This window comes from Otolemur garnettii, unplaced genomic scaffold (genome assembly GCF_000181295.1).
Source record: "Otolemur garnettii isolate 467f Iridium unplaced genomic scaffold, OtoGar3 scaffold00033, whole genome shotgun sequence".
NCBI classification, from domain to species: domain Eukaryota; kingdom Metazoa; phylum Chordata; class Mammalia; order Primates; family Galagidae; genus Otolemur; species Otolemur garnettii.
This window is the reverse complement of record NW_003852428.1, coordinates 16,662,576-16,670,204: the sequence shown is the minus strand read 5'-3', so window position 1 is coordinate 16,670,204 and position 7,629 is coordinate 16,662,576. Positions and strand designations below refer to the sequence as shown.

General features: G+C 40.2%; 1 non-coding gene across 1 annotated transcript; it reads right to left on the bottom strand.

The window, feature by feature from the left end:
• Positions 1–1,433: 1,433 nt before the first annotated feature.
• Positions 1,434–1,541, bottom strand: LOC111725226. Its single transcript, XR_002773345.1, has one exon. It is a non-coding gene; the product is annotated as a small nucleolar RNA SNORA44 (small nucleolar RNA).
• Positions 1,542–7,629: the final 6,088 nt, after the last annotated feature.

Sequence of the window (7,629 nt, the reverse complement as noted above, 5' to 3'; positions counted from 1 at the left end):
TGTACTTAATTAGAACCAGTAGATTAACAACTACATGCTCACGTAAGAGACAATCTCAATTAAATTCAAATAAGAGGGAGGGTGGGTTCCACCAATGCGTTCACCCATGGGTATGTGGCACACTTCCTGGGTGAAGGGCACAACTACAACCCAGGCGCTTACCTTACAAAAGAAAACTGTGTAACCTAATTGCAGGTACTTCTTCCATATTAACCTAAAACTTAAGAACAATTAATTTTAGAAAAAGAAAGAATGCAAACTTTCCATTGCCTTCCTCCTCCTCAACTCTCCTGACTCTCAGCCCCGGGCTAATGGGAGAGCTCGACCTCACGCGGCAGACCCGTTGGGTAGGGACATCCAGTCACAGGTGGGGCTCTGCTTTCTCCACTCCAAGTGAACAGCTGCAACTGAAAATTCAAATCAGAGAGAGTGGCCTTTCCACTCTTCATCAGTAGTGCAGTACGCCTCAGTATGGTGAGCTTTACTTGGCTTTCATGAAGGTCTGAGGGTTATCCAACACAGGCAGCTTCCGAACTGATTTAAACAGAGCTTCAGCTGCCTGAGAGTTGGGAGGTGAACTGTGTATTGTTAAGTAGGTGGGCTCTGGAGAAGCCCCGACCTGGCCCTAAACCCAGTCCTGCTTCTGAGCTATTTAAATGACCTTGCATGGATTACCACAGTTTATTTCTCTGTCAAAAAATGAAATATATGGAAATTCATGGTTGTCTGAGAATTAAATATGATAATTCATATAAAACCTTTCATGCAAAGCCTGGCAAATACTCAGCTCATAAGTGCTATGAATTATACAGTCTGAAGAGTTCATAATAGCAATTTTGGGAGAAAAGGACAATAGCAGGCATTATTATAAAATTAAACACTGTCACATTTCTATAAACTCCCTGGGATCAGTATCAGGTAAAATATTTTAACTACAGCAAGGACTCCCATTTTGTCAATAGCCAGACTCTGGTTAAGGGGAATTTGACACTGTTTTCTGCCCAGATAAATATGACGCAGACCCAGGGGTTTTAGACCCTGCTGTAGGATCTACCCTCCCCACAGTTCTCCTCCTTAGAGAAGTTGAAGATAATTCACAGGGTGTAAGAATTTTCCTTTAAATACAAAAATTTAAGATTGGAGGAAATTTTAGAGCTAAGTTCTTTCGGCTACTGTGGACAACTTGTCATATGTAGACATGGGGAATAAACTCAGGAAGGAGGGACAATGTGGTTAATGAACTCAGTTATATAAAAGCTATGGTGTCACAGGACAGTGACAAAGGTGGGGTGGGGGGAGACAGAGGGAGACTGAGGACAGTCTCAGGTGTTTCAGTGGTGGCATTTCACTGGGGCAAATTTCAGAACAAACTGAGACTCCTTTTCATTGAATAACTTTGGTTTCTCAAACTTTTTTTTCCTTTTTTAATGAAACATTGTAGGAAAGGTGGGTGGCAGCTGCAGGTACAGTGCCGACCTGGCCCACCAGCCTCTCCAAGGTGCTCCTGCAGGCCGCTGGAGAGTCCATGTGAAATGATGATATTTTAACAGACATGTAATAATCCCACATATTCATGGGCAGAGTGTGATGTTACAACAGATGCATACACGGTGTAGTAATCAAATCAGGGTTTTGCGCACCCCATCACCTCATACATTTATCATTTCTTTGTGGTAAGGACATTTAAAATCCCCTCTTCTAGCCATTTGGGAACGTGCAGTTCAATAGTGTTAAACTCAGTCACTCCTCTATGTGGTAAACCCCCAGAACTTACCTTCCCATCCACCTGACCCTTTATACCCAACTGACCTGTCTCTTCCTATCTGCCCTCCCCTCTACCCTCCCTGGGCTCTGGTAACCAGCTTTCTATGAGATCAATTCTTTAGACTCCACAAATTAGTGCAATCATGCTGAATGTTTCTGTAGCTAGTTTATTTCATTAAGCATAATATCCTCCAGGTTCATCCCTGTGGCTGCAAATGCCAGGGTTTCATTCTTCTGTGCAGCTGAATAACGTTCTGCTTTGTCCTTTCACCCACTGATGGACCCCTAGGCTGCTCCTATATTGTTGGCCGTTGTGAGTGGTGCTGCAGTGGATGATGCCTCTTTTCTAAATATCCTCCAACTAAGCTATATTTTCTCTAAACGGTGTCTTTTCTGGTGTAGTTATCAACAAAAATGATTCCTATTCTTTTCCTTACATGAAATCTAAAATTCCATAGCTGCCACGTCAGCCTGTTGAATGCTCACAAATTTATGACAAATGTCAAAGAGGACATCAGATGCTCAGCCTCTAGTCCAGTGTTCTTCAACCTGTTTAATCTCGTAGCGTACCTGAACCTATAGTTAAACTTCCACGGCACACTTGAATTATGTCAATCAAAGAAAGAATAAAACAATGAATATACTTACTGTGCTTTAAACTTCTTTTGAAAACAATTAAATGATCTTTAAAAATTTTCAAGGCACACCTAAGATCCTCTTAGGGCACAATGATTGAAAATCGCTGCTCTAGTAGGTATTTGACTGATATTTCCTTAAAAAAACTTTTATCATTCGTAAGAAAGTGTGGGTGATGATATATTGCTTTCATAATAGTACTGAGTACATTGGATACTTTTTCTTCCATTATTTTAAAATTTAAATTAACATAGCTTTCACCTCATTTACTTAATCACAGTGTTAAGACATTTGTGTTCAATACTTGAGAGATTTGACTTGCACCCTTGCACTATGCTCCATAGGTGCAGTCCCACCGTTAACCCTCTATCTATCTAACCACCCCTCCTCTCTTCCCATCCCCCTCCCCTTCCCTCCTTCATCCTGGGCTATAGTTGTGATTCATTTCTCATATGAAAGTGTGAGTGATTATAAATTGGTTTTATAGTAGTACTGAGTACATTGGATATTTTTTTTCCATTCCGGTAACACTTTACTAAGAAGAATATTTTTATGGGGTACAAGGTACTGATTTTATATACAAATTTGGATATTAGGCAGCCATAAAGAAAAAATGGAGACTTTACCTCTTTTATGTTTACGTGGATGGAGCCGGAACATATTCTTCTTATTAAAGTATCCCATTCCTGAGATACTTTAATAAGAAGAATTCCATTCTTGAGATACTCTAATAAGAATATGTTCCAGCTCTATCCACATAAACATAAAAGAGCTCAAGTCTCCATCTTTTTTTTATGGCTGCATAATATCCAAATTGTATATAAAATCAGCACATTGTATCCCATAAATGCATTAATGTACACAGTTATGATTTAATAAAAAAAGAAAAAACTTAAAAAAATTATTTATTTGGAAACCTTAAATAGTTTCAAGTATTTTGAAAACGTCTCACACAGGGAAGCGTTTGGATAAACCAGCAATTTTGGAGGATACGGCCAGGTCAAAGGGAAAGCGGAGGGGCTCTGAAATGGGCAGGGGCCGTTGAAAGGGAAGATAGGCCTATTGCAGACTTTCCTTTATCACATGTGCGTGTTACAGAGAGCTAACCAGTAAAATGAGAATAACATTCCTTTCTATTAAGTTGGAACATTGCATTCAGTTTCCAGTTATTTATTGCAAAACCTGAGAATTGCTCCAGCCTTTTTCTCAGGGTTGCTGCTGCACTCTTCCTGCAGGCCACGTGCTCCTCTGCCTTCCTCCTTCCTCTCACAGTGGCAGCTGGACGCAGAGACCGAGCATCTCTGGTTCCATTCCTTTGGCGGCATGGCCGGCCGGCGAAGCTCCTTCAGCAGGAGGAAGCTTCCCTCTGCCTCTGTTCCTAGGATGCCCTCACTATTCCTGCTTAATGCCTGTGTCTATTAAGCCACTGGGCTTGTGAAGTGTTAACAGTCTGATTCTATCATTTGTTTTTCATTTACTAGAATGGTGTTGAAATAGTTCTGATCTCTGATTTAGTTGTTCGGTGGTGCCATTCATATAAGAGAAGCGAGATGAATGCTTATTATTCTTTATCTTATTCAGTATTTAACATAATGTATTGATTTATGCCATCCTTCTAAGATTATTTTTGCTTTGTATTGACAGTTTTTCCTTAGAGTCAGGTTTTTGGAGGCATGACTTACAAACAGTAAACGTCGTGCTTTTTAGGGGTTCAGGTTTATGAGTTCTGTCAAACACGTTGTCATGGAAACACCAGCACCGTAGAAACACAACATTTCTATCCACATAACAGTGTCGAGCGTCCTTTTGTGCTTAATTACCACCCAAATGTGTTTTGTCGTAAAGTGTCTATTCAAGTATTTCATCCATTTCATGATTTTTTTTCTTAATATTAATGTTTAAGAGTTTCTCAAAAATTAGATACCTAGATACCTAGACATAGGTATCTTCTAATTTAATGTGATTCTTCCATTTTCTCAGAAACTCAGAAACCAAAGGCAAGACTTTTGAACTCTTCCAATCATTCAAAGAGGCAGAAAAGAAGAGAGGGAAACCATTTTTTGTTAAGCTTCTAAGCTAAACGTGTTAAAAGTGTTCAATGTGGCTTTCCTATACAGAGTGTAAGTAGTCTTCCATTAGACTTAATTCTGGGGAAAAAATGTTCTGACAAACATAACTGAAATGGCAATAAAAGCACATCATAAGAAAAATACTGCAGCTGTATTTTAGTTTTAAACACCACATAGCTAAGACATTTGCATATCATTTGGGGGAATTAATATAATGGTATCTAAGGTTAGGTTACATTCTTTGCATTTGTTAGGTAAAGTTTGAGTTGTAGTTGAGTCCTTCACCAGGGAGGTGCCACATACCCTTACATTGTGCCCATTAGGTGGGAACTTACTGGCCCTTTCCCTCTCCCCTTCTTGAATTTAATTGTGTTTTTCTCTTTGAGGGGCTTTTAGTTGTTCATCTACAAGTTTCAAATTAGTATTGAGTACATGGATACTTGCTTTTCCATTCTTGAGATACTTTAATAAAGAGAATGCTCTTCAAATCCATAGAGGTAAATACAAAAGATATAAAGTCTCCATCTTTTTATGGCTGAATAGTGTTCCACGGTATACACATACCGAGTTTATGAATCTGTTGGTGGGCACGTGGGTTATCTTCACATCTTTGTGATTGTGAATTGAGCTGCTATAAACATTTGGGTGCAAATGTCCTTGATTTTGAATCTTTCGATGTGTCTATTAAGATGTTAAAAAAATTGGGTTAAAAAATAATTTATAGTGCATGAAATTCACTCATAATCCAAGTTTAGGACATTTCATTAATTGTAGTTTCTTGGAGTTTCTCTGACAAATTATCATAAACGTGGTATCTTAAAACAACAGAAATTTGTTTCCTCACAGTTCTGGAGGCCAAAGATCACATCGGTTTCCCTGGGCCCACATCAAGGTGTTGGCAGGCACAGTCTCTGGGACTTTCTTGGGGATCCTCTGTCTCCTGCCTCATCTGGGTTTGGTGGCTGCAGGCATCCCTTGGTTTATGGTGGCATCACTCCCGTATTCAAGGCAGGAATCTAGAACTCTCTTTCTGCTCCATGTCCCCATCACCTTCTCTGTGTGTGTGCATATGTGAAACCTCTCTCAGTCCACCTCTTAGAGGAATATGTGTAACTGCAGCCACAGCCCATCAGAATAACCCAGGATAGTCTCCCCATTTCAAGGTCCTTAATTTAATCATGTCTATTGCCATGTAAGATGAAATTCACAGCTCTGGGGATTTAGAAGTAGGTATATTTTAGAGTCAGTGGCTTTCTTCAGCTCACTGCATCACCCTGCAAATAGATATTCTAACCGATGACAGTCACCCTTCCATTTCCACCCCAGCCCTGGCAAGTTCAGACACCACTGAACTACTATCTGTCTCTGTACAAATTATCTTAATATGCAACAGGCATTGTGTTGACAAGGTATCAGTCTCTGGGTTGCACTGTCCATATGCTATGTCTGTGAGCCTTTATATATTTAAATTAGTTGGTTTGAGAGAAGCAACATTACTAGATTTTGAAATTATCATATGAAATACAAAATTATAACTTTTAGTTATGACTTCAGGCTAATATTTTTGTCTTCTATATGATTGTGTGTAATTCTCTGTGTGTGTATATATATGCACATATATGTTTATTTTGCATTTTCACTGAAAATGACAGTCTATAGCAACATCAAAGAAATTTCAATCACAGTGGAAGCTTAGTATCTTTGATCATGCAGGCAAAGACTTCCAAATTTTTCCCACAAGACCAACAAACATCAAAAATCCTTCAGAAGGGTTCAAGAAAAACAAATATGTTATGCACAGTGTTCCCTTATAATTCGTCCAGACTTATTTCCAATAAAATAATCCATTCCTAAGGGACATACTTTAGTGAATAGTGCCTAAATTCTTCTTGCTAATTAATGAGTAAAATCATCTTACATAATACTCCCTGCTGTCGTATTCACGTTGATTTTCATATGTACAATTTAATCTTTCCAGAATTTTGCTATCTAGGAACTAGAGGGCAGGATTTATATCTTATTGCTCATTTTTGGTAACTATGTATTTATCCACAGTTTACCAAGAAAAAAAGAGATATCTAAAAATATTTACAGAATTTCATATAGTCTATATTGATGAAGGCATAGTGCCTGATTAAAATATGTTGGTCACTGACAGAATGGTTATCAGGTAGAGTTCAGAATTACCGACACACACATCTAATTCTAACCATGTACATTTTTACATACTTAGTAAGCCCTGCTCGTTTTAAAGTGCAGCCTTTTATTTAAAGGGGCCGAGCTCCAGTTCAAGCAATATCAATGTTCTGATTTGCTAGGACTGCAGAGCACCACAAACTGAACACCTGAAACAACAGAGATTGAAGGCTCAAGTTCTGGAGCCAGACGTGGAGGGGCATGGTGTCGTCAGGTCTGATGTTGCTGAGGCTGAGAGAGAACCTGGCCACTCTCTCTGAGGTTCTGGCAATCCTCGCTGCTCACTGCCTTCTGGAAACATCTCCCCACCTCTGCATTCCCGCCCATATGGTACCTCTTTGTGCACTGTCTGTGTCCAGTTCCTTTCAGATCAGGGCCCACCCTACTCCATTATAACTTCAGCTTAACTCATTATCTCTGTAAGATAGAAAGATCATATTCGAAGTTGTTGGGTGGTAGAGCTTCACCATGAATTTTGGAAGATTCAGCACAATCCAACTCATAGTAGTTGTGGAAGAGACAGCCCATGCTTAGAAACTGCCTTCATGACTGTCAAATGCAATTGACGGATACTGAGGAATCAGTTCTACCTGGCAGGGCTTCCTGAGGGGTGCCAGCACCACAGTGATGGGGAGAGCATCAGACCCTTGGCCAGCACCACAGTGGCAGGGAGAGAGTCAGACCCCCAGCCAGCACCCCAGGGACAGGTGCAGTGTCAGACCTCCAGCCTGCACCATAGGGACAGGGAGAACATTAGACTCCCGGCCAGCACCCCAGTGGCAGGTAGAGTCAGACGTCCGGCCTGAACCACAGGGACAGGTGCAGTGTCAAAACCTGCTCATAAGGTCTATACATTCATTAAAACCCCTGGCAACGGCCACAGCTTACCACTCTGAGGAATTCACTTAGGTTCTATCACTTCACTCCAGGCTTCCTTGCTAGATACACAAAGTGCTAAGTGCAG